This window comes from Hemiscyllium ocellatum, chromosome 44 (assembly GCF_020745735.1).
Source record: "Hemiscyllium ocellatum isolate sHemOce1 chromosome 44, sHemOce1.pat.X.cur, whole genome shotgun sequence".
NCBI classification, from domain to species: Eukaryota; Metazoa; Chordata; class Chondrichthyes; order Orectolobiformes; family Hemiscylliidae; genus Hemiscyllium; species Hemiscyllium ocellatum.
In genome coordinates this window covers 34,035,527-34,058,393 of record NC_083444.1, presented here as the reverse complement: position 1 = coordinate 34,058,393, position 22,867 = coordinate 34,035,527, and the positions used below count along the sequence as shown (strand labels likewise).

Below are 22,867 nucleotides of genomic sequence, written 5' to 3'. Positions count from 1 at the left end.
AAAGGGCCTGAGGCACATTTCCCACACACAAGTGTGTGCGTTTATGGAATGAGCTACCAGAGGAAGTGAAGGAGGCTATTGCACTCAGAAAATTGCAATAATTGCACCAGAAACTGATAGGATGTGTTCAGAGGGATTGAGGCCAAATGCTGAGGAATGGGACGTGTTTAATTTTGACTGTGCGGTGAGCATGGATGAGATACACCGAAGTATCTGTTTCCACGCGGTGTACCCCAATAACGTTGTGTTGCTTACACCGGTTTTAAAGAATGACTTTTTAGCGGAGCTTGCCTACGCAGTCTGTGGCACAGTCAATTAGTCTGTTCGACTGCTCACGGGAAAGGTAGTATTGTGAAACACTGCAGAAACGAACGAATTCCTTTCTTTTGCTTTGACTGACCATACTTCGTGAAACTTTCCCAGATCCTCAGTTGAGGATTTTTGCTGCTGCAAGTTACCTCTGAACCCCTGTTAACTCGTTATGTATTGAGCGAATCGCAAACAGAAAGCATTTTACACGGAACACAAACAAAACTGGCATACCTAATGCATGTTGAGACACAGCGAAGCATGAATGCGAAATGTGAGACAGTCCGAGGGCAGGAGGCATAAAATAATCTCACAACTAACAACAGGGCAATTCCAAACTATTCTTTCAAACATACTGCAGCCTTAGTGCACCACCACTTCCCAGACAATGCTGAAAAGAGAGAAAGAAAGAATATAATAATTAGGGGCCATAAAAAAGTGAATTTCATCAATCACAGTCTCAATTAGATTACCTTTACCTTCCGATGTCTCTAGGATGGAAATGAAGGAAATCATACCGTGCAGCACAGTTTCAGTCACTGTGTCTGTTCGAGATGCCACTTTCCTTGCCTTTTACCTTAACCGTGCAATTTACAGCAGAGATGTTCACACCTGGACATGAGCCACATGGATGTCAACTGAGTTGGAAACCTGTGTGGGAATCGACGAGAAGCGACTCAATAAATTTTGCTAAACTCCATGCTGCTTATTAGAAATGCAGTTTCTGTTCACGTCAATCGAAAAGGCACTTTCTGAACACAGTAACAGAAGTTACTGCTCACCCCACCCCCACTCCGGGAGAGGTGCTAACTGCCCTTGAGTGCTTTTTGTTCTCGATGTGAAGAGCTCTCACGCCTGAGTCACCTTCACCTCTCTTGTTGCTGAGTGACTCACAAAGAAGGAATTTCACCAGAGCTGCAACTGCCTCACTTTCCCACTCGCTCTCCCCGTTTACATTTTCCTGCTCGTCAGTGATTTAAAGAAAACCAAAAGGATGCGATGTCATTCTGTAGCCTCTCTGTCGATTCCTCCGTTTCAGTTCCAACACGGCTTAGATCTCGGGACGCACCTTAATACTAGCGACGTTATGAAAGCACATGTCCAAATGTTCCTCTGAGAGTGTAATTTCTTTCATTGCTGTTGCTGATTGAATGAGTCACTAACGTGCGAACTGATCCAAACCATGATTCAGCACCTCTGCTGCCAATTCTCGAACCTTGAATAACGACAGACAGCTTCCAAATGAGGCCTTTCAGAGACGACTTGGGCTACGTTTGACAGACAGACTAGTTCAGGAATCAGTGGTGTACTGTGACACCAGCGCATCAGCTTCTTCCCTGTCTTTGAATCGGCCCGCCTGCACAAGGAATGCAAACGCGGTACTGCTTTTTGTGGAAGATTCAGAACGCGGTAACTGCACTCTGAAGCAGAATGTCATATGATCAGACCCAGGTTGCAGAAAAATCTTTCCAATTCTTTGCAAACTAATTTAATGGAATTGCATTAAATTTCACGAAGAGAGCAGATTTGTTCGAGCAATTTCGAAGGCAGGTTTTGCAGATGTGAAAGCAAACAAGAAAGTCCATGTAAAAGGCTGCACTTGAAGAACAAAACAGTTTCGGCCCACTTTCGAACTGGGGACTTTTCGCGTATGAGGCGAATGTGATGACCGCTACACTACAGAAACAAACCGCAGGCGGTCGCGCTGCGGCTCTGTGGCATCCAGCAGTGAATGTTGAAGACATTTTCCGTTTCACCTTTCTTTTTCCAATAGCTCATTGTTGTCCAGGGTAATTGACATCTTGAGAAAGTTAACAAAAAAAGAGTGACGTGAAATTGGTGACAAAATATAGAAAAGGATGTCGTCAATGTTTGGACTGTAGAGTGCGGTGGAATAGGCTGGGACAATTATCCCGACAGCGTCACGGCTGCGAAATGATTTTGTGGAAGGGTTGTGAACTGAGCATTTACGTGTTTTACCCAGGCTGGGGTGAGTTGGAAACTCGAGAGCATAGGTTTAAGGTGAGTGATCTGAAATTGACAAAGGGCCTGAGGCACATTTCCCACACACAAGTGTGTGCGTGTATGGAATGAGCTACCAGAGGAAGTGAAGGAGGCTATTGCACTCAGAAAATTGCAATAATTGCACCAGAAACTGATAGGATGTGTTCAGAGGGATTGAGGCCAAATGCTGAGGAATGGGACGTGTTTAATTTTGACTGTTCGGTGAGCATGGATGAGTTACACCGAAGAATCTGTTGCCACGCGGTGTACCCCAATAACGTTGTGTTGCTTACACCGGTTTTAAAGAATGACTTTTTAGCGGAGCTTGCCTACGCAGTCTGTGGCACAGTCAATTAGTCTGTTCGACTGCTCACGGGAAAGGTAGTATTGTGAAACACTGCAGAAACGAACGAATTCCTTTCTTTTGCTTTGACTGACCATACTTCGTGAAACTTTCCCAGATCCTCAGTTGAAAATTTTTGCTGCTGCAAGTTACCTCTGAACCCCTGTTAACTCGTTATGTATTGAGCGAATCGCAAACAGAAAGCATTTAACACGGAACCCAAACAAAACTGGCATACCTAATGCATGTTGAGACACAGCGAAGCATGAATGCGAAATGTGAGACAGTCCGAGGGCAGGAGGCATAAAATAATCTCACAACTAACAACAGGGCAATTCCAAACTATTCTTTCAAACATACTGCAGCCTTAGTGCACCACCACTTCCCAGACAATGCTGAAAAGAGAGAAAGAAAGAATATAATAATTAGGGGCCATAAAAAAGTGAATTTCATCAATCACAGTCTCAATTAGATTACCTTTACCTTCCGATGTCTCTAGGATGGAAATGAAGGAAATCATACCGTGCAGCACAGTTTCAGTCACTGTGTCTGTTCGAGATGCCACTTTCCTTGCCTTTTACCTTAACCGTGCAATTTACAGCAGAGATGTTCACACCTGGACATGAGCCACATGGATGTCAACTGAGTTGGAAACCTGTGTGGGAATCGACGAGAAGCGACTCAATAAATTTTGCTAAACTCCATGCTGCTTATTAGAAATGCAGTTTCTGTTCACGTCAATCGAAAAGGCACTTTCTGAACACAGTAACAGAAGTTACTGCTCACCCCACCCCCACTCAGGGAGAGGTGCTAACTGCCCTTGAGTGCTTTTTGTTCTCGATGTGAAGAGCTCTCACGCCTGAGTCACCTTCACCTCTCTTGTTGCTGAGTGACTCACAAAGAAGGAATTTCACTTCACCAGAGCTGCAACTGCCTCACTTTCCCACTCGCTCTCCCCGTTTACATTTTCCTGCTCGTCAGTGATTTAAAGAAAACCAAAAGGATGCGATGTCATTCTGTAGCCTCTCTGTCGATTCCTCCGTTTCAGTTCCAACACGGCTTAGATCTCGGGACGCACCTTAATACTAGCGACGTTATGAAAGCACATGTCCAAATGTTCCTCTGAGAGTGTAATTTCTTTCATTGCTGTTGCTGATTGAATGAGTCACTAACGTGCGAACTGATCCAAACCATGATTCAGCACCTCTGCTGCCAATTCTCGGACCTTGAATAACGACAGACAGCTTCCAAATGAGGCCTTTCAGAGACGACTTGGGCTACGTTTGACAGACAGACTAGTTCAGGAATCAGTGGTGTACTGTGACACCAGCGCATCAGCTTCTTCCCTGTCTTTGAATCGGCCCGCCTGCACAAGGAATGCAAACGCGGTACTGCTTTTTGTGGAAGATTCAGAACGCGGTAACTGCACTCTGAAGCAGAATGTCATATGATCAGACCCAGGTTGCAGAAAAATCTTTCCAATTCTTTGCAAACTAATTTAATGGAATTGCATTAAATTTCACGAAGAGAGCAGATTTGTTCGAGCAATTTCGAAGGCAGGTTTTGCAGATGTGAAAGCAAACAAGAAAGTCCATGTAAAAGGCTGCACTTGAAGAACAAAACAGTTTCGGCCCACTTTCGAACTGGGGACTTTTCGCGTATGAGGCGAATGTGATGACCGCTACACTACAGAAACAAACCGCAGGCGGTCGCGCTGCGGCTCTGTGGCATCCAGCAGTGAATGTTGAAGACATTTTCCGTTTCACCTTTCTTTTTCCAATAGCTCATTGTTGTCCAGGGTAATTGACATCTTGAGAAAGTTAACAAAAAAAGAGTGACGTGAAATTGGTGACAAAATATAGAAAAGGATGTCGTCAATGTTTGGACTGTAGAGTGCGGTGGAATAGGCTGGGACAATTATCCCGACAGCGTCACGGCTGCGAAATGATTTTGTGGAAGGGTTGTGAACTGAGCATTTACGTGTTTTACCCAGGCTGGGGTGAGTTGGAAACTCGAGAGCATAGGTTTAAGGTGAGTGATCTGAAATTGACAAAGGGCCTGAGGCACATTTCCCACACACAAGTGTGTGCGTGTATGGAATGAGCTACCAGAGGAAGTGAAGGAGGCTATTGCACTCAGAAAATTGCAATAATTGCACCAGAAACTGATAGGATGTGTTCAGAGGGATTGAGGCCAAATGCTGAGGAATGGGACGTGTTTAATTTTGACTGTTCGGTGAGCATGGATGAGTTACACCGAAGAATCTGTTGCCACGCGGTGTACCCCAATAACGTTGTGTTTCTTACACCGGTTTTAAAGAATGACTTTTTAGCGGAGCTTGCCTACGCAGTCTGTGGCACAGTCAATTAGTCTGTTCGACTGCTCACGGGAAAGGTAGTATTGTGAAACACTGCAGAAACGAACGAATTCCTTTCTTTTGCTTTGACTGACCATACTTCGTGAAACTTTCCCAGATCCTCAGTTGAAATTTTTGCTGCTGCAAGTTACCTCTGAACCCCTGTTAACTCGTTATGTATTGAGCGAATCGCAAACAGAAAGCATTTAACACGGAACCCAAACAAAACTGGCATACCTAATGCATGTTGAGACACAGCGAAGCATGAATGCGAAATGTGAGACAGTCCGAGGGCAGGAGGCATAAAATAATCTCACAACTAACAACAGGGCAATTCCAAACTATTCTTTCAAACATACTGCAGCCTTAGTGCACCACCACTTCCCAGACAATGCTGAAAAGAGAGAAAGAAAGAATATAATAATTAGGGGCCATAAAAAAGTGAATTTCATCAATCACAGTCTCAATTAGATTACCTTTACCTTCCGATGTCTCTAGGATGGAAATGAAGGAAATCATACCGTGCAGCACAGTTTCAGTCACTGTGTCTGTTCGAGATGCCACTTTCCTTGCCTTTTACCTTAACCGTGCAATTTACAGCAGAGATGTTCACACCTGGACATGAGCCACATGGATGTCAACTGAGTTGGAAACCTGTGTGGGAATCGACGAGAAGCGACTCAATAAATTTTGCTAAACTCCATGCTGCTTATTAGAAATGCAGTTTCTGTTCACGTCAATCGAAAAGGCACTTTCTGAACACAGTAACAGAAGTTACTGCTCACCCCACCCCCACTCAGGGAGAGGTGCTAACTGCCCTTGAGTGCTTTTTGTTCTCGATGTGAAGAGCTCTCACGCCTGAGTCACCTTCACCTCTCTTGTTGCTGAGTGACTCACAAAGAAGGAATTTCACTTCACCAGAGCTGCAACTGCCTCACTTTCCCACTCGCTCTCCCCGTTTACATTTTCCTGCTCGTCAGTGATTTAAAGAAAACCAAAAGGATGCGATGTCATTCTGTAGCCTCTCTGTCGATTCCTCCGTTTCAGTTCCAACACGGCTTAGATCTCGGGACGCACCTTAATACTAGCGACGTTATGAAAGCACATGTCCAAATGTTCCTCTGAGAGTGTAATTTCTTTCATTGCTGTTGCTGATTGAATGAGTCACTAACGTGCGAACTGATCCAAACCATGATTCAGCACCTCTGCTGCCAATTCTCGAACCTTGAATAACGACAGACAGCTTCCAAATGAGGCCTTTCAGAGACGACTTGGGCTACGTTTGACAGACAGACGAGTTCAGGAATCAGTGGTGTACTGTGACACCAGCGCATCAGCTTCTTCCCTGTCTTTGAACCGGCCCGCCTGCACAAGGAATGCAAACGCGGTACTGCTTTTTGTGGAAGATTCAGAACGCGGTAACTGCACTCTGAAGCAGAATGTCATATGATCAGACCCAGGTTGCAGAAAAATCTTTCCAATTCTTTGCAAACTAATTTAATGGAACTGCATTAAATTTCACGAAGAGAGCAGATTTGTTCGAGCAATTTCGAAGGCAGGTTTTGCAGATGTGAAAGCAAACAAGAAAGTCCATGTAAAAGGCTGCACTTGAAGAACAAAGCAGTTTCTGCCCAGTTTCGAACTGGGGACTTTTCGCGTATGAGGCGAATGTGATGACCGCTACACTACAGAAACAAACCGCAGGTGTTCGCGCTGCGGCTCTGTGGCATCCAGCAGTGAATGTTGAAGACATTTTCCGTTTCACCTTTCTTTTTCCAATAGCTCATTGTTGTCCAGGGTAATTGACATCTTGAGAAAGTTAACAAAAAAAGAGGGACGTGAAATTGGTGACAAAATATAGACAAGGATGTCGTCAATGTTTGGACTGTAGAGTGCGGTGGAATAGGCTGGGACAATTATCCCGACAGCGTCACGGCTGCGAAATGATTTTATGGAAGGGTTGTGAACTGAGCATTTACGTGTTTTACCCAGGCTGGGGTGAGTTGGAAACTCGAGAGCATAGGTTTAAGGTGAGTGATCTGAAATTGACAAAGGGCCTGAGGCACATTTCCCACACACAAGTGTGTGCGTGTATGGAATGAGCTACCAGAGGAAGTGAAGGAGGCTATTGCACTCAGAAAATTGCAATAATTGCACCAGAAACTGATAGGATGTGTTCAGAGGGATTGAGGCCAAATGCTGAGGAATGGGACGTGTTTAATTTTGACTGTGCGGTGAGCATGGATGAGATACACCGAAGTATCTGTTGCCACGCAGTGTACCCCAATAACGTTGTGTTGCTTACACCGGTTTTAAAGAATGACTTTTTAGCGGAGCTTGCCTACGCAGTCTGTGGCACAGTCAATTAGTCTGTTCGACTGCTCACGGGAAAGGTAGTATTGTGAAACACTGCAGAAACGAACGAATTCCTTTCTTTTGCTTTGACTGACCATACTTCGTGAAACTTTCCCAGATCCTCAGTTGAAAATTTTTGCTGCTGCAAGTTACCTCTGAACCCCTGTTAACTCGTTATGTATTGTGCGAATCGCAAACAGAAAGCATTTAACACGGAACCCAAACAAAACTGGCATACCTAATGCATGTTGAGACACAGCGAAGCATGAATGCGAAATGTGAGACAGTCCGAGGGCAGGAGGCATAAAATAATCTCACAACTAACAACAGGGCAATTCCAAACTATTCTTTCAAACATACTGCAGCCTTAGTGCACCACCACTTCCCAGACAATGCTGAAAAGAGAGAAAGAAAGAATATAATAATTAGGGGCCATAAAAAGTGAATTTCATCAATCACAGTCTCAATGAGATTACCTTTACCTTCCGATGTCTCGAGGATGGAAATGAAGGAAATCATACCGTGCAGCACAGTTTCAGTCACTGTGTCTGTTCGAGATGCCACTTTCCTTGCCTTTTACCTTAACCGTGCAATTTACAGCAGAGATGTTCACACCTGGACATGAGCCACATGGATGTCAACTGAGTTGGAAACCTGTGTGGGAATCGACGAGAAGCGACTCAATAAATTTTGCTAAACTCCATGCTGCTTATTAGAAATGCAGTTTCTGTTCACGTCAATCGAAAAGGCACTTTCTGAACACAGTAACAGAAGTTACTGCTCACCCCACCCCCACTCAGGGAGAGGTGCTAACTGCCCTTGAGTGCTTTTTGTTCTCGATGTGAAGAGCTCTCACGCCTGAGTCACCTTCACCTCTCTTGTTGCTGAGTGACTCACAAAGAAGGAATTTCACTTCACCAGAGCTGCAACTGCCTCACTTTCCCACTCGCTCTCCCCGTTTACATTTTCCTGCTCGTCAGTGATTTAAAGAAAACCAAAAGGATGCGATGTCATTCTGTAGCCTCTCTGTCGATTTCTCCGTTTCAGTTCCAACACGGCTTAGATCTCGGGACGCACCTTAATACTAGCGACGTTATGAAAGCACATGTCCAAATGTTCCTCTGAGAGTGTAATTTCTTTCATTGCTGTTGCTGATTGAATGAGTCACTAACGTGCGAACTGATCCAAACCATGATTCAGCACCTCTGCTGCCAATTCTCGAACCTTGAATAACGACAGACAGCTTCCAAATGAGGCCTTTCAGAGACGACTTGGGCTACGTTTGACAGACAGACTAGTTCAGGAATCAGTGGTGTACTCTGACACCAGCGCATCAGCTTCTTCCCTGTCTTTGAACTGGCCCGCCTGCACAAGGAATGCAAACGCGGTACTGCTTTTTGTGGAAGATTCAGAACGCGGTAACTGCACTCTGAAGCAGAATGTCATATGATCAGACCCAGGTTGGAGAAAAATCTTTCCAATTCTTTGCAAACTAATTTAATGGAATTGCATTAAATTTCACGAAGAGAGCAGATTTGTTCGAGCAATTTCGAAGGCAGGTTTTGCAGATGTGAAAGCAAACAAGAAAGTCCATGTAAAAGGCCGCACTTGAAGAACAAAGCAGTTTCTGCCCAGTTTCGAACTGGGGACTTTTCGCGTATGAGGCGAATGTGATGACCGATACACTACAGAATCAAGCCGCAGGGGGTCCCGCTGCGGCTCTGTGGCATCCAGCAGTGAATGTTGAAGACATTTTCCGTTTCACCTTTCTTTTTCCAATAGCTCATTGTTGTCCAGGGTAATTGACATCTTGAGAAAGTTAACAAAAAAAAGGGACGTTAAATTGGTGACAAAATATAGACAAGGATGTCGTCAATGTTTGGACTGTAGAGTGCGGTGGAATAGGCTGGGACAATTATCCCGACAGCGTCACGGCTGCGAAATGATTTTATGGAAGGGTTGTAAACTGAGCATTTACGTGTTTTACCCAAGCTGGGGTGAGTTGGAAACTCGAGAGCATAGGTTTAAGGTGAGTGGTCTGAAATTGACAAAGGGCCTGAGGCACATTTCCCACACACAAGGGTGTGCGTGTATGGAATGAGCTACCAGAGGAAGTGAAGGAGGCTATTGCACTCAGAAAATTGCAATAATTGCACCAGAAACTGATAGGATGTGTTCAGAGGGATTGAGGCCAAATGCTGAGGAATGGGACGTGTTTAATTTTGACTGTGCGGTGAGCATGGATGAGATACACCGAAGTATCTGTTTCCACGCGGTGTACCCCAATAACGTTGTGTTGCTTACACCGGTTTTAAAGAATGACTTTTTAGCGGAGCTTGCCTACGCAGTCTGTGGCACAGTCAATTAGTCTGTTCGACTGCTCACGGGAAAGGTAGTATTGTGAAACACTGCAGAAACGAACGATTTCCTTTCTTTTGCTTTGACTGACCATACTTCGTGAAACTTTCCCAGATCCTCAGTTGAAAATTTTTGCTGCTGCAAGTTACCTCTGAACCCCTGTTAACTCGTTATGTATTGTGCGAATCGCAAACAGAAAGCATTTAACACGGAACCCAAACAAAACTGGCATACCTAATGCATGTTGAGACACAGCGAAGCATGAATGCGAAATGTGAGACAGTCCGAGGGCAGGAGGCATAAAATAATCTCACAACTAACAACAGGGCAATTCCAAACTATTCTTTCAAACATACTGCAGCCTTAGTGCACCACCACTTCCCAGACAATGCTGAAAAGAGAGAAAGAAAGAATATAATAATTAGGGGCCATAAAAAAGTGAATTTCATCAATCACAGTCTCAATTAGATTACCTTTACCTTCCGATGTCTCTAGGATGGAAATGAAGGAAATCATACCGTGCAGCACAGTTTCAGTCACTGTGTCTGTTCGAGATGCCACTTTCCTTGCCTTTTACCTTAACCGTGCAATTTACAGCAGAGATGTTCACACCTGGACATGAGCCACATGGATGTCAACTGAGTTGGAAACCTGTGTGGGAATCGACGAGAAGCGACTCAATAAATTTTGCTAAACTCCATGCTGCTTATTAGAAATGCAGTTTCTGTTCACGTCAATCGAAAAGGCACTTTCTGAACACAGTAACAGAAGTTACTGCTCACCCCACCCCCACTCAGGGAGAGGTGCTAACTGCCCTTGAGTGCTTTTTGTTCTCGATGTGAAGAGCTCTCACGCCTGAGTCACCTTCACCTCTCTTGTTGCTGAGTGACTCACAAAGAAGGAATTTCACTTCACCAGAGCTGCAACTGCCTCACTTTCCCACTCGCTCTCCCCGTTTACATTTTCCTGCTCGTCAGTGATTTAAAGAAAACCAAAAGGATGCGATGTCATTCTGTAGCCTCTCTGTCGATTCCTCCGTTTCAGTTCCAACACGGCTTAGATCTCGGGACGCACCTTAATACTAGCGACGTTATGAAAGCACATGTCCAAATGTTCCTCTGAGAGTGTAATTTCTTTCATTGCTGTTGCTGATTGAATGAGTCACTAACGTGCGAACTGATCCAAACCATGATTCAGCACCTCTGCTGCCAATTCTCGGACCTTGAATAACGACAGACAGCTTCCAAATGAGGCCTTTCAGAGACGACTTGGGCTACGTTTGACAGACAGACTAGTTCAGGAATCAGTGGTGTACTGTGACACCAGCGCATCAGCTTCTTCCCTGTCTTTGAACCGGCCCGCCTGCACAAGGAATGCAAACGCGGTACTGCTTTTTGTGGAAGATTCAGAACGCGGTAACTGCACTCTGAAGCAGAATGTCATATGATCAGACCCAGGTTGCAGAAAAATCTTTCCAATTCTTTGCAAACTAATTTAATGGAATTGCATTAAATTTCACGAAGAGAGCAGATTTGTTCGAGCAATTTCGAAGGCAGGTTTTGCAGATGTGAAAGCAAACAAGAAAGTCCATGTAAAAGGCTGCACTTGAAGAACAAAACAGTTTCGGCCCAGTTTCGAACTGGGGACTTTTCGCGTATGAGGCGAATGTGATGACCGCTACACTACAGAAACAAACCGCAGGCGGTCGCGCTGCGGCTCTGTGGCATCCAGCAGTGAATGTTGAAGACATTTTCCGTTTCACCTTTCTTTTTCCAATAGCTCATTGTTGTCCAGGGTAATTGACATCTTGAGAAAGTTAACAAAAAAAGAGGGACGTGAAATTGGTGACAAAATATAGAAAAGGATGTCGTCAATGTTTGGACTGTAGAGTGCGGTGGAATAGGCTGGGACAATTATCCCGACAGCGTCACGGCTGCGAAATGATTTTGTGGAAGGGTTGTGAACTGAGCATTTACGTGTTTTACCCAGGCTGGGGTGAGTTGGAAACTCGAGAGCATAGGTTTAAGGTGAGTGATCTGAAATTGACAAAGGGCCTGAGGCACATTTCCCACACACAAGTGTGTGCGTGTATGGAATGAGCTACCAGAGGAAGTGAAGGAGGCTATTGCACTCAGAAAATTGCAATAATTGCACCAGAAACTGATAGGATGTGTTCAGAGGGATTGAGGCCAAATGCTGAGGAATGGGACGTGTTTAATTTTGACTGTTCGGTGAGCATGGATGAGTTACACCGAAGAATCTGTTGCCACGCGGTGTACCCCAATAACGTTGTGTTGCTTACACCGGTTTTAAAGAATGACTTTTTAGCGGAGCTTGCCTACGCAGTCTGTGGCACAGTCAATTAGTCTGTTCGACTGCTCACGGGAAAGGTAGTATTGTGAAACACTGCAGAAACGAACGAATTCCTTTCTTTTGCTTTGACTGACCATACTTCGTGAAACTTTCCCAGATCCTCAGTTGAAAATTTTTGCTGCTGCAAGTTACCTCTGAACCCCTGTTAACTCGTTATGTATTGAGCGAATCGCAAACAGAAAGCATTTAACACGGAACCCAAACAAAACTGGCATACCTAATGCATGTTGAGACACAGCGAAGCATGAATGCGAAATGTGAGACAGTCCGAGGGCAGGAGGCATAAAATAATCTCACAACTAACAACAGGGCAATTCCAAACTATTCTTTCAAACATACTGCAGCCTTAGTGCACCACCACTTCCCAGACAATGCTGAAAAGAGAGAAAGAAAGAATATAATAATTAGGGGCCATAAAAAAGTGAATTTCATCAATCACAGTCTCAATTAGATTACCTTTACCTTCCGATGTCTCTAGGATGGAAATGAAGGAAATCATACCGTGCAGCACAGTTTCAGTCACTGTGTCTGTTCGAGATGCCACTTTCCTTGCCTTTTACCTTAACCGTGCAATTTACAGCAGAGATGTTCACACCTGGACATGAGCCACATGGATGTCAACTGAGTTGGAAACCTGTGTGGGAATCGACGAGAAGCGACTCAATAAATTTTGCTAAACTCCATGCTGCTTATTAGAAATGCAGTTTCTGTTCACGTCAATCGAAAAGGCACTTTCTGAACACAGTAACAGAAGTTACTGCTCACCCCACCCCCACTCCGGGAGAGGTGCTAACTGCCCTTGAGTGCTTTTTGTTCTCGATGTGAAGAGCTCTCACGCCTGAGTCACCTTCACCTCTCTTGTTGCTGAGTGACTCACAAAGAAGGAATTTCACTTCACCAGAGCTGCAACTGCCTCACTTTCCCACTCGCTCTCCCCGTTTACATTTTCCTGCTCGTCAGTGATTTAAAGAAAACCAAAAGGATGCGATGTCATTCTGTAGCCTCTCTGTCGATTTCTCCGTTTCAGTTCCAACACGGCTTAGATCTCGGGACGCACCTTAATACTAGCGACGTTATGAAAGCACATGTCCAAATGTTCCTCTGAGAGTGTAATTTCTTTCATTGCTGTTGCTGATTGAATGAGTCACTAACGTGCGAACTGATCCAAACCATGATTCAGCACCTCTGCTGCCAATTCTCGAACCTTGAATAACGACAGACAGCTTCCAAATGAGGCCTTTCAGAGACGACTTGGGCTACGTTTGACAGACAGACTAGTTCAGGAATCAGTGGTGTACTCTGACACCAGCGCATCAGCTTCTTCCCTGTCTTTGAACCGGCCCGCCTGCACAAGGAATGCAAACGCGGTACTGCTTTTTGTGGAAGATTCAGAACGCGGTAACTGCACTCTGAAGCAGAATGTCATATGATCAGACCCAGGTTGCAGAAAAATCTTTCCAATTCTTTGCAAACTAATTTAATGGAATTGCATTAAATTTCACGAAGAGAGCAGATTTGTTCGAGCAATTTCGAAGGCAGGTTTTGCAGATGTGAAAGCAAACAAGAAAGTCCATGTAAAAGGCCGCACTTGAAGAACAAAGCAGTTTCTGCCCAGTTTCGAACTGGGGACTTTTCGCGTATGAGGCGAATGTGATGACCGATACACTACAGAAACAAGCCGCAGGCGGTCCCGCTGCGGCTCTGTGGCATCCAGCAGTGAATGTTGAAGACATTTTCCGTTTCACCTTTCTTTTTCCAATAGCTCATTGTTGTCCAGGGTAATTGACATCTTGAGAAAGTTAACAAAAAAAAGGGACGTTAAATTGGTGACAAAATATAGACAAGGATGTCGTCAATGTTTGGACTGTAGAGTGCGGTGGAATAGGCTGGGACAATTATCCCGACAGCGTCACGGCTGCGAAATGATTTTATGGAAGGGTTGTGAACTGAGCATTTACGTGTTTTACCCAAGCTGGGGTGAGTTGGAAACTCGAGAGCATAGGTTTAAGGTGAGTGGTCTGAAATTGACAAAGGGCCTGAGGCACATTTCCCACACACAAGTGTGTGCGTGTATGGAATGAGCTACCAGAGGAAGTGAAGGAGGCTATTGCACTCAGAAAATTGCAATAATTGCACCAGAAACTGATAGGATGTGTTCAGAGGGATTGAGGCCAAATGCTGAGGAATGGGACGTGTTTAATTTTGACTGTGCGGTGAGCATGGATGAGATACACCGAAGTATCTGTTTCCACGCGGTGTACCCCAATAACGTTGTGTTGCTTACACCGGTTTTAAAGAATGACTTTTTAGCGGAGCTTGCCTACGCAGTCTGTGGCACAGTCAATTAGTCTGTTCGACTGCTCACGGGAAAGGTAGTATTGTGAAACACTGCAGAAACGAACGAATTCCTTTCTTTTGCTTTGACTGACCATACTTCGTGAAACTTTCCCAGATCCTCAGTTGAAAATTTTTGCTGCTGCAAGTTACCTCTGAACCCCTGTTAACTCGTTATGTATTGAGCGAATCGCAAACAGAAAGCATTTAACACGGAACCCAAACAAAACTGGCATACCTAATGCATGTTGAGACACAGCGAAGCATGAATGCGAAATGTGAGACAGTCCGAGGGCAGGAGGCATAAAATAATCTCACAACTAACAACAGGGCAATTCCAAACTATTCTTTCAAACATACTGCAGCCTTAGTGCACCACCACTTCCCAGACAATGCTGAAAAGAGAGAAAGAAAGAATATAATAATTAGGGGCCATAAAAAAGTGAATTTCATCAATCACAGTCTCAATTAGATTACCTTTACCTTCCGATGTCTCTAGGATGGAAATGAAGGAAATCATACCGTGCAGCACAGTTTCAGTCACTGTGTCTGTTCGAGATGCCACTTTCCTTGCCTTTTACCTTAACCGTGCAATTTACAGCAGAGATGTTCACACCTGGACATGAGCCACATGGATGTCAACTGAGTTGGAAACCTGTGTGGGAATCGACGAGAAGCGACTCAATAAATTTTGCTAAACTCCATGCTGCTTATTAGAAATGCAGTTTCTGTTCACGTCAATCGAAAAGGCACTTTCTGAACACAGTAACAGAAGTTACTGCTCACCCCACCCCCACTCAGGGAGAGGTGCTAACTGCCCTTGAGTGCTTTTTGTTCTCGATGTGAAGAGCTCTCACGCCTGAGTCACCTTCACCTCTCTTGTTGCTGAGTGACTCACAAAGAAGGAATTTCACTTCACCAGAGCTGCAACTGCCTCACTTTCCCACTCGCTCTCCCCGTTTACATTTTCCTGCTCGTCAGTGATTTAAAGAAAACCAAAAGGATGCGATGTCATTCTGTAGCCTCTCTGTCGATTCCTCCGTTTCAGTTCCAACACGGCTTAGATCTCGGGACGCACCTTAATACTAGCGACGTTATGAAAGCACATGTCCAAATGTTCCTCTGAGAGTGTAATTTCTTTCATTGCTGTTGCTGATTGAATGAGTCACTAACGTGCGAACTGATCCAAACCATGATTCAGCACCTCTGCTGCCAATTCTCGGACCTTGAATAACGACAGACAGCTTCCAAATGAGGCCTTTCAGAGACGACTTGGGCTACGTTTGACAGACAGACGAGTTCAGGAATCAGTGGTGTACTGTGACACCAGCGCATCAGCTTCTTCCCTGTCTTTGAACCGGCCCGCCTGCACAAGGAATGCAAACGCGGTACTGCTTTTTGTGGAAGATTCAGAACGCGGTAACTGCACTCTGAAGCAGAATGTCATATGATCAGACCCAGGTTGCAGAAAAATCTTTCCAATTCTTTGCAAACTAATTTAATGGAACTGCATTAAATTTCACGAAGAGAGCAGATTTGTTCGAGCAATTTCGAAGGCAGGTTTTGCAGATGTGAAAGCAAACAAGAAAGTCCATGTAAAAGGCTGCACTTGAAGAACAAAGCAGTTTCTGCCCAGTTTCGAACTGGGGACTTTTCGCGTATGAGGCGAATGTGATGACCGCTACACTACAGAAACAAACCGCAGGTGTTCGCGCTGCGGCTCTGTGGCATCCAGCAGTGAATGTTGAAGACATTTTCCGTTTCACCTTTCTTTTTCCAATAGCTCATTGTTGTCCAGGGTAATTGACATCTTGAGAAAGTTAACAAAAAAAGAGGGACGTGAAATTGGTGACAAAATATAGACAAGGATGTCGTCAATGTTTGGACTGTAGAGTGCGGTGGAATAGGCTGGGACAATTATCCCGACAGCGTCACGGCTGCGAAATGATTTTATGGAAGGGTTGTGAACTGAGCATTTACGTGTTTTACCCAGGCTGGGGTGAGTTGGAAACTCGAGAGCATAGGTTTAAGGTGAGTGATCTGAAATTGACAAAGGGCCTGAGGCACATTTCCCACACACAAGTGTGTGCGTGTATGGAATGAGCTACCAGAGGAAGTGAAGGAGGCTATTGCACTCAGAAAATTGCAATAATTGCACCAGAAACTGATAGGATGTGTTCAGAGGGATTGAGGCCAAATGCTGAGGAATGGGACGTGTTTAATTTTGACTGTGCGGTGAGCATGGATGAGATACACCGAAGTATCTGTTGCCACGCAGTGTACCCCAATAACGTTGTGTTGCTTACACCGGTTTTAAAGAATGACTTTTTAGCGGAGCTTGCCTACGCAGTCTGTGGCACAGTCAATTAGTCTGTTCGACTGCTCACGGGAAAGGTAGTATTGTGAAACACTGCAGAAACGAACGAATTCCTTTCTTTTGCTTTGACTGACCATACTTCGTGAAACTTTCCCAGATCCTCAGTTGAAAATTTTTGCTGCTGCAAGTTACCTCTGAACCCCTGTTAACTCGTTATGTATTGTGCGAATCGCAAACAGAAAGCATTTAACACGGAACCCAAACAAAACTGGCATACCTAATGCATGTTGAGACACAGCGAAGCATGAATGCGAAATGTGAGACAGTCCGAGGGCAGGAGGCATAAAATAATCTCACAACTAACAACAGGGCAATTCCAAACTATTCTTTCAAACATACTGCAGCCTTAGTGCACCACCACTTCCCAGACAATGCTGAAAAGAGAGAAAGAAAGAATATAATAATTAGGGGCCATAAAAAGTGAATTTCATCAATCACAGTCTCAATGAGATTACCTTTACCTTTCGATGTCTCGAGGATGGAAATGAAGGAAATCATACCGTGCAGCACAGTTTCAGTCACTGTGTCTGTTCGAGATGCCACTTTCCTTGCCTTTTACCTAAACCGTGCAATTTACAGCAGAGATGTTCACACCTGGACATGAGCCACATGGATGTCAACTGAGTTGGAAACCTGTGTGGGAATCGACGAGAAGCGACTCAATAAATTTTGCTAAACTCCATGCTGCTTATTAGAAATGCAGTTTCTGTTCACGTCAATCGAAAAGGCACTTTCTGAACACAGTAACAGAAGTTACTGCTCACCCCACCCCCACTCAGGGAGAGGTGCTAACTGCCCTTGAGTGCTTTTTGTTCTCGATGTGAAGAGCTCTCACGCCTGAGTCACCTTCACCTCTCTTGTTGCTGAGTGACTCACAAAGAAGGAATTTCACTTCACCAGAGCTGCAACTGCCTCACTTTCCCACTCGCTCTCCCCGTTTACATTTTCCTGCTCGTCAGTGATTTAAAGAAAACCAAAAGGATGCGATGTCATTCTGTAGCCTCTCTGTCGATTTCTCCGTTTCAGTTCCAACACGGCTTAGATCTCGGGACGCACCTTAATACTAGCGACGTTATGAAAGCACATGTCCAAATGTTCCTCTGAGAGTGTAATTTCTTTCATTGCTGTTGCTGATTGAATGAGTCACTAACGTGCGAACTGATCCAAACCATGATTCAGCACCTCTGCTGCCAATTCTCGAACCTTGAATAACGACAGACAGCTTCCAAATGAGGCCTTTCAGAGACGACTTGGGCTACGTTTGACAGACAGACTAGTTCAGGAATCAGTGGTGTACTCTGACACCAGCGCATCAGCTTCTTCCCTGTCTTTGAACTGGCCCGCCTGCACAAGGAATGCAAACGCGGTACTGCTTTTTGTGGAAGATTCAGAACGCGGTAACTGCACTCTGAAGCAGAATGTCATATGATCAGACCCAGGTTGGAGAAAAATCTTTCCAATTCTTTGCAAACTAATTTAATGGAATTGCATTAAATTTCACGAAGAGAGCAGATTTGTTCGAGCAATTTCGAAGGCAGGTTTTGCAGATGTGAAAGCAAACAAGAAAGTCCATGTAAAAGGCTGCACTTGAAGAACAAAGCACTTTCTGCCCAGTTTCGAACTGGGGACTTTTCGCGTATGAGGCGAATGTGATGACCGATACACTACAGAATCAAGCCGCAGGGGGTCCCGCTGCGGCTCTGTGGCATCCAGCAGTGAATGTTGAAGACATTTTCCGTTTCACCTTTCTTTTTCCAATAGCTCATTGTTGTCCAGGGTAATTGACATCTTGAGAAAGTTAACAAAAAAAAGGGACGTTAAATTGGTGACAAAATATAGACAAGGATGTCGTCAATGTTTGGACTGTAGAGTGCGGTGGAATAGGCTGGGACAATTATCCCGACAGCGTCACGGCTGCGAAATGATTTTATGGAAGGGTTGTGAACTGAGCATTTACGTGTTTTACCCAAGCTGGGGTGAGTTGGAAACTCGAGAGCATAGGTTTAAGGTGAGTGGTCTGAAATTGACAAAGGGCCTGAGGCACATTTCCCACACACAAGGGTGTGCGTGTATGGAATGAGCTACCAGAGGAAGTGAAGGAGGCTATTGCACTCAGAAAATTGCAATAATTGCACCAGAAACTGATAGGATGTGTTCAGAGGGATTGAGGCCAAATGCTGAGGAATGGGACGTGTTTAATTTTGACTGTGCGGTGAGCATGGATGAGATACACCGAAGTATCTGTTTCCACGCGGTGTACCCCAATAACGTTGTGTTGCTTACACCGGTTTTAAAGAATGACTTTTTAGCGGAGCTTGCCTACGCAGTCTGTGGCACAGTCAATTAGTCTGTTCGACTGCTCACGGGAAAGGTAGTATTGTGAAACACTGCAGAAACGAACGATTTCCTTTCTTTTGCTTTGACTGACCATACTTCGTGAAACTTTCCCAGATCCTCAGTTGAAGATTTCTGCTGCTGCAAGTTACCTCTGAACCCCTGTTAACTCGTTATGTATTGTGCGAATCGCAAACAGAAAGCATTTAACACGGAACCCAAACAAAACTGGCATACCTAATGCATGTTGAGACACAGCGAAGCATGAATGCGAAATGTGAGACAGTCCGAGGGCAGGAGGCATAAAATAATCTCACAACTAACAACAGGGCAATTCCAAACTATTCTTTCAAACATACTGCAGCCTTAGTGCACCACCACTTCCCAGACAATGCTGAAAAGAGAGAAAGAAAGAATATAATAATTAGGGGCCATAAAAAGTGAATTTCATCAATCACAGTCTCAATTAGATTACCTTTACCTTCCGATGTCTCTAGGATGGAAATGAAGGAAATCATACCGTGCAGCACAGTTTCAGTCACTGTGTCTGTTCGAGATGCCACTTTCCTTGCCTTTTACCTTAACCGTGCAATTTACAGCAGAGATGTTCACACCTGGACATGAGCCACATGGATGTCAACTGAGTTGGAAACCTGTGTGGGAATCGACGAGAAGCGACTCAATAAATTTTGCTAAACTCCATGCTGCTTATTAGAAATGCAGTTTCTGTTCACGTCAATCGAAAAGGCACTTTCTGAACACAGTAACAGAAGTTACTGCTCACCCCACCCCCACTCAGGGAGAGGTGCTAACTGCCCTTGAGTGCTTTTTGTTCTCGATGTGAAGAGCTCTCACGCCTGAGTCACCTTCACCTCTCTTGTTGCTGAGTGACTCACAAAGAAGGAATTTCACTTCACCAGAGCTGCAACTGCCTCACTTTCCCACTCGCTCTCCCCGTTTACATTTTCCTGCTCGTCAGTGATTTAAAGAAAACCGAAAGGATGCGATGTCATTCTGTAGCCTCTCTGTCGATTCCTCCGTTTCAGTTTCAACACGGCTTAGATCTCGGGACGCACCTTAATACTAGCGACGTTATGAAAGCACATGTCCAAATGTTCCTCTGAGAGTGTAATTTCTTTCATTGCTGTTGCTGATTGAATGAGTCACTAACGTGCGAACTGATCCAAACCATGATTCAGCACCTCTGCTGCCAATTCTCGAACCTTGAATAACGACAGACAGCTTCCAAATGAGGCCTTTCAGAGACGACTTGGGCTACGTTTGACAGACAGACTAGTTCAGGAATCAGTGGTGTACTGTGACACCAGCGCATCAGCTTCTTCCCTGTCTTTGAACTGGCCCGCCTGCACAAGGAATGCAAACGCGGTACTGCTTTTTGTGGAAGATTCAGAACGCGGTAACTGCACTCTGAAGCAGAATGTCATATGATCAGACCCAGGTTGCAGAAAAATCTTTCCAATTCTTTGCAAACTAATTTAATGGAATTGCATTAAATTTCACGAAGAGAGCAGATTTGTTCGAGCAATTTCGAAGGCAGGTTTTGCAGATGTGAAAGCAAACAAGAAAGTCCATGTAAAAGGCTGCACTTGAAGAACAAAGCAGTTTCGGCCCAGTTTCGAACTGGGGACCTTTCGCAGGTAAGGCGAATGTGATGACCGCTACACTACAGAAACAAGCCGCAGGCGGTCCCGCTGCGGCTCTGTGGCATCCAGCAGTGAATGTTGAAGACATTTTCCGTTTCACCTTTCATTTTCCAATAGCTCATTGTTGTCCAGGGTAATTGACATCTTGAGAAAGTTAACAAAAAAAAGGGACGTGAAATTGGTGACAAAATATAGACAAGGAAGTCGTCAATGTTTGGACTGTAGAGTGCGGTGGAATAGGCTGGGACAATTATCCCGACAGCGTCACGGCTGCGAAATGATTTTATGGAAGGGTTGTGAACTGAGCATTTACGTGTTTTACCCAAGCTGGGGTGAGTTGGAAACTCGAGAGCATAGGTTTAAGGTGAGTGGTCTGAAATTGACAAAGGGCCTGAGGCACATTTCCCACACACAAGTGTGTGCGTGTATGGAATGAGCTACCAGAGAAAGTGAAGGAGGCAATTGCACTCAGAAAATTGCAATAATTGCACCAGAAACTGATAGGATGTGTTCAGAGGGATTGAGGCCAAATGCTGAGGAATGGGACGTGTTTACTTTTGACTGTTCGGTGAGCATGGATGAGATACACCGAAGTATGTGTTTCCACGCGGTGTACCCCAATAACGTTGTGTTGCTTACACCGGTTTTAAAGAATGACTTTTTAGCGGAGCTTGCCTACGCAGTCTGTGGCACAGTCAATTAGTCTGTTCGACTGCTCACGGGAAAGGTAGTATTGTGAAACACTGCAGAAACGAACGAATTCCTTTCTTTTGCTTTGACTGAACATACTTCGTGAAACTTTCCCAGATCCTCAGTTGAGGATTTTTGCTGCTGCAAGTTACCTCTGAACCCCTGTTAACTCGTTATGTATTGAGCGAATCGCAAACAGAAAGCATTTAACACGGAACCCAAACAAAACTGGCATACCTAATGCATGTTGAGACACAGCGAAGCATGAATGCTAAATGTGAGACAGTCCGAGGGCATGAGGCATATAATAATCTCAAAACTAACAACAGGGCAATTCCAAACTATTCTTTCAAACATACTGCAGCCTTAGTGCACCACCACTTCCCAGACAATGCTGAAAAGAGAGAAAGAAAGAATATAATAATTAGGGGCCATAAAAAGTGAATTTCATCAATCACAGTCTCAATTAGATTACCTTTACCTTCCGATGTCTCGAGGATGGAAATGAAGGAAATCATACCGTGCAGCACAGTTTCAGTCACTGTGTCTGTTCGAGATGCCACTTTCCTTGCCTTTTACCTTAACCGTGCAATTTACAGCAGAGATGTTCACACCTGGACATGAGCCACATGGATGTCAACTGAGTTGGAAACCTGTGTGGGAATCGACGAGAAGCGACTCCATAAATTTTGCTAAACTCCATGCTGCTTATTAGAAATGCAGTTTCTGTTCACGTCAATCGAAAAGGCACTTTCTGAACACAGTAACAGAAGTTACTGCTCACCCCACCCCCACTCCGGGAGAGGTGCTAACTGCCCTTGAGTGCTTTTTGTTCTCGATGTGAAGAGCTCTCACGCATGAGTCACCTTCACCTCTCTTGTTGCTGAGTGACTCACAAAGAAGGAATTTCACTTCACCAGAGCTGCAACTGCCTCACTTTCCCACTCGCTCTCCCCGTTTACATTTTCCTGCTCGTCAGTGATTTAAAGAAAACCAAAAGGATGCGATGTCATTCTGTAGCCTCTCTGTCGATTCCTCCGTTTCAGTTCCAACACGGCTTAGATCTCGGGACGCACCTTAATACTAGCGACGTTATGAAAGCACATGTCCAAATGTTCCTCTGAGAGTGTAATTTCTTTCATTGCTGTTGCTGATTGAATGAGTCACTAACGTGCGAACTGATCCAAACCATGATTCAGCACCTCTGCTGCCAATTCTCGAACCTTGAATAACGACAGACAGCTTCCAAATGAGGCCTTTCAGAGACGACTTGGGCTACGTTTGACAGACAGACGAGTTCAGGAATCAGTGGTGTACTCTGACACCAGCGCATCAGCTTCTTCCCTGACTTTGAACCGGCCCGCCTGCAC

The 22,867-nt window shown here is 44.7% G+C and overlaps 3 non-coding genes across 3 annotated transcripts; all 3 read right to left on the bottom strand.

Moving 5' to 3' along the window:
* Nucleotides 1-6,634: 6,634 nt before the first annotated feature.
* trnam-cau (transfer RNA methionine (anticodon CAU)) lies at nt 6,635-6,707 on the bottom strand. Its single transcript has one exon. It is a non-coding gene; the product is annotated as a tRNA-Met (tRNA).
* A 9,348-nt stretch (nt 6,708-16,055) lies between these two features.
* trnam-cau (transfer RNA methionine (anticodon CAU)) lies at nt 16,056-16,128 on the bottom strand. The gene has a single exon. It is a non-coding gene; the product is annotated as a tRNA-Met (tRNA).
* Nucleotides 16,129-20,764: 4,636 nt separating this feature from the next.
* On the bottom strand, nt 20,765-20,837 carry trnav-uac (transfer RNA valine (anticodon UAC)). Its single transcript has one exon. It is a non-coding gene; the product is annotated as a tRNA-Val (tRNA).
* Between the last annotated feature and the right edge of the window lie 2,030 nt (nt 20,838-22,867).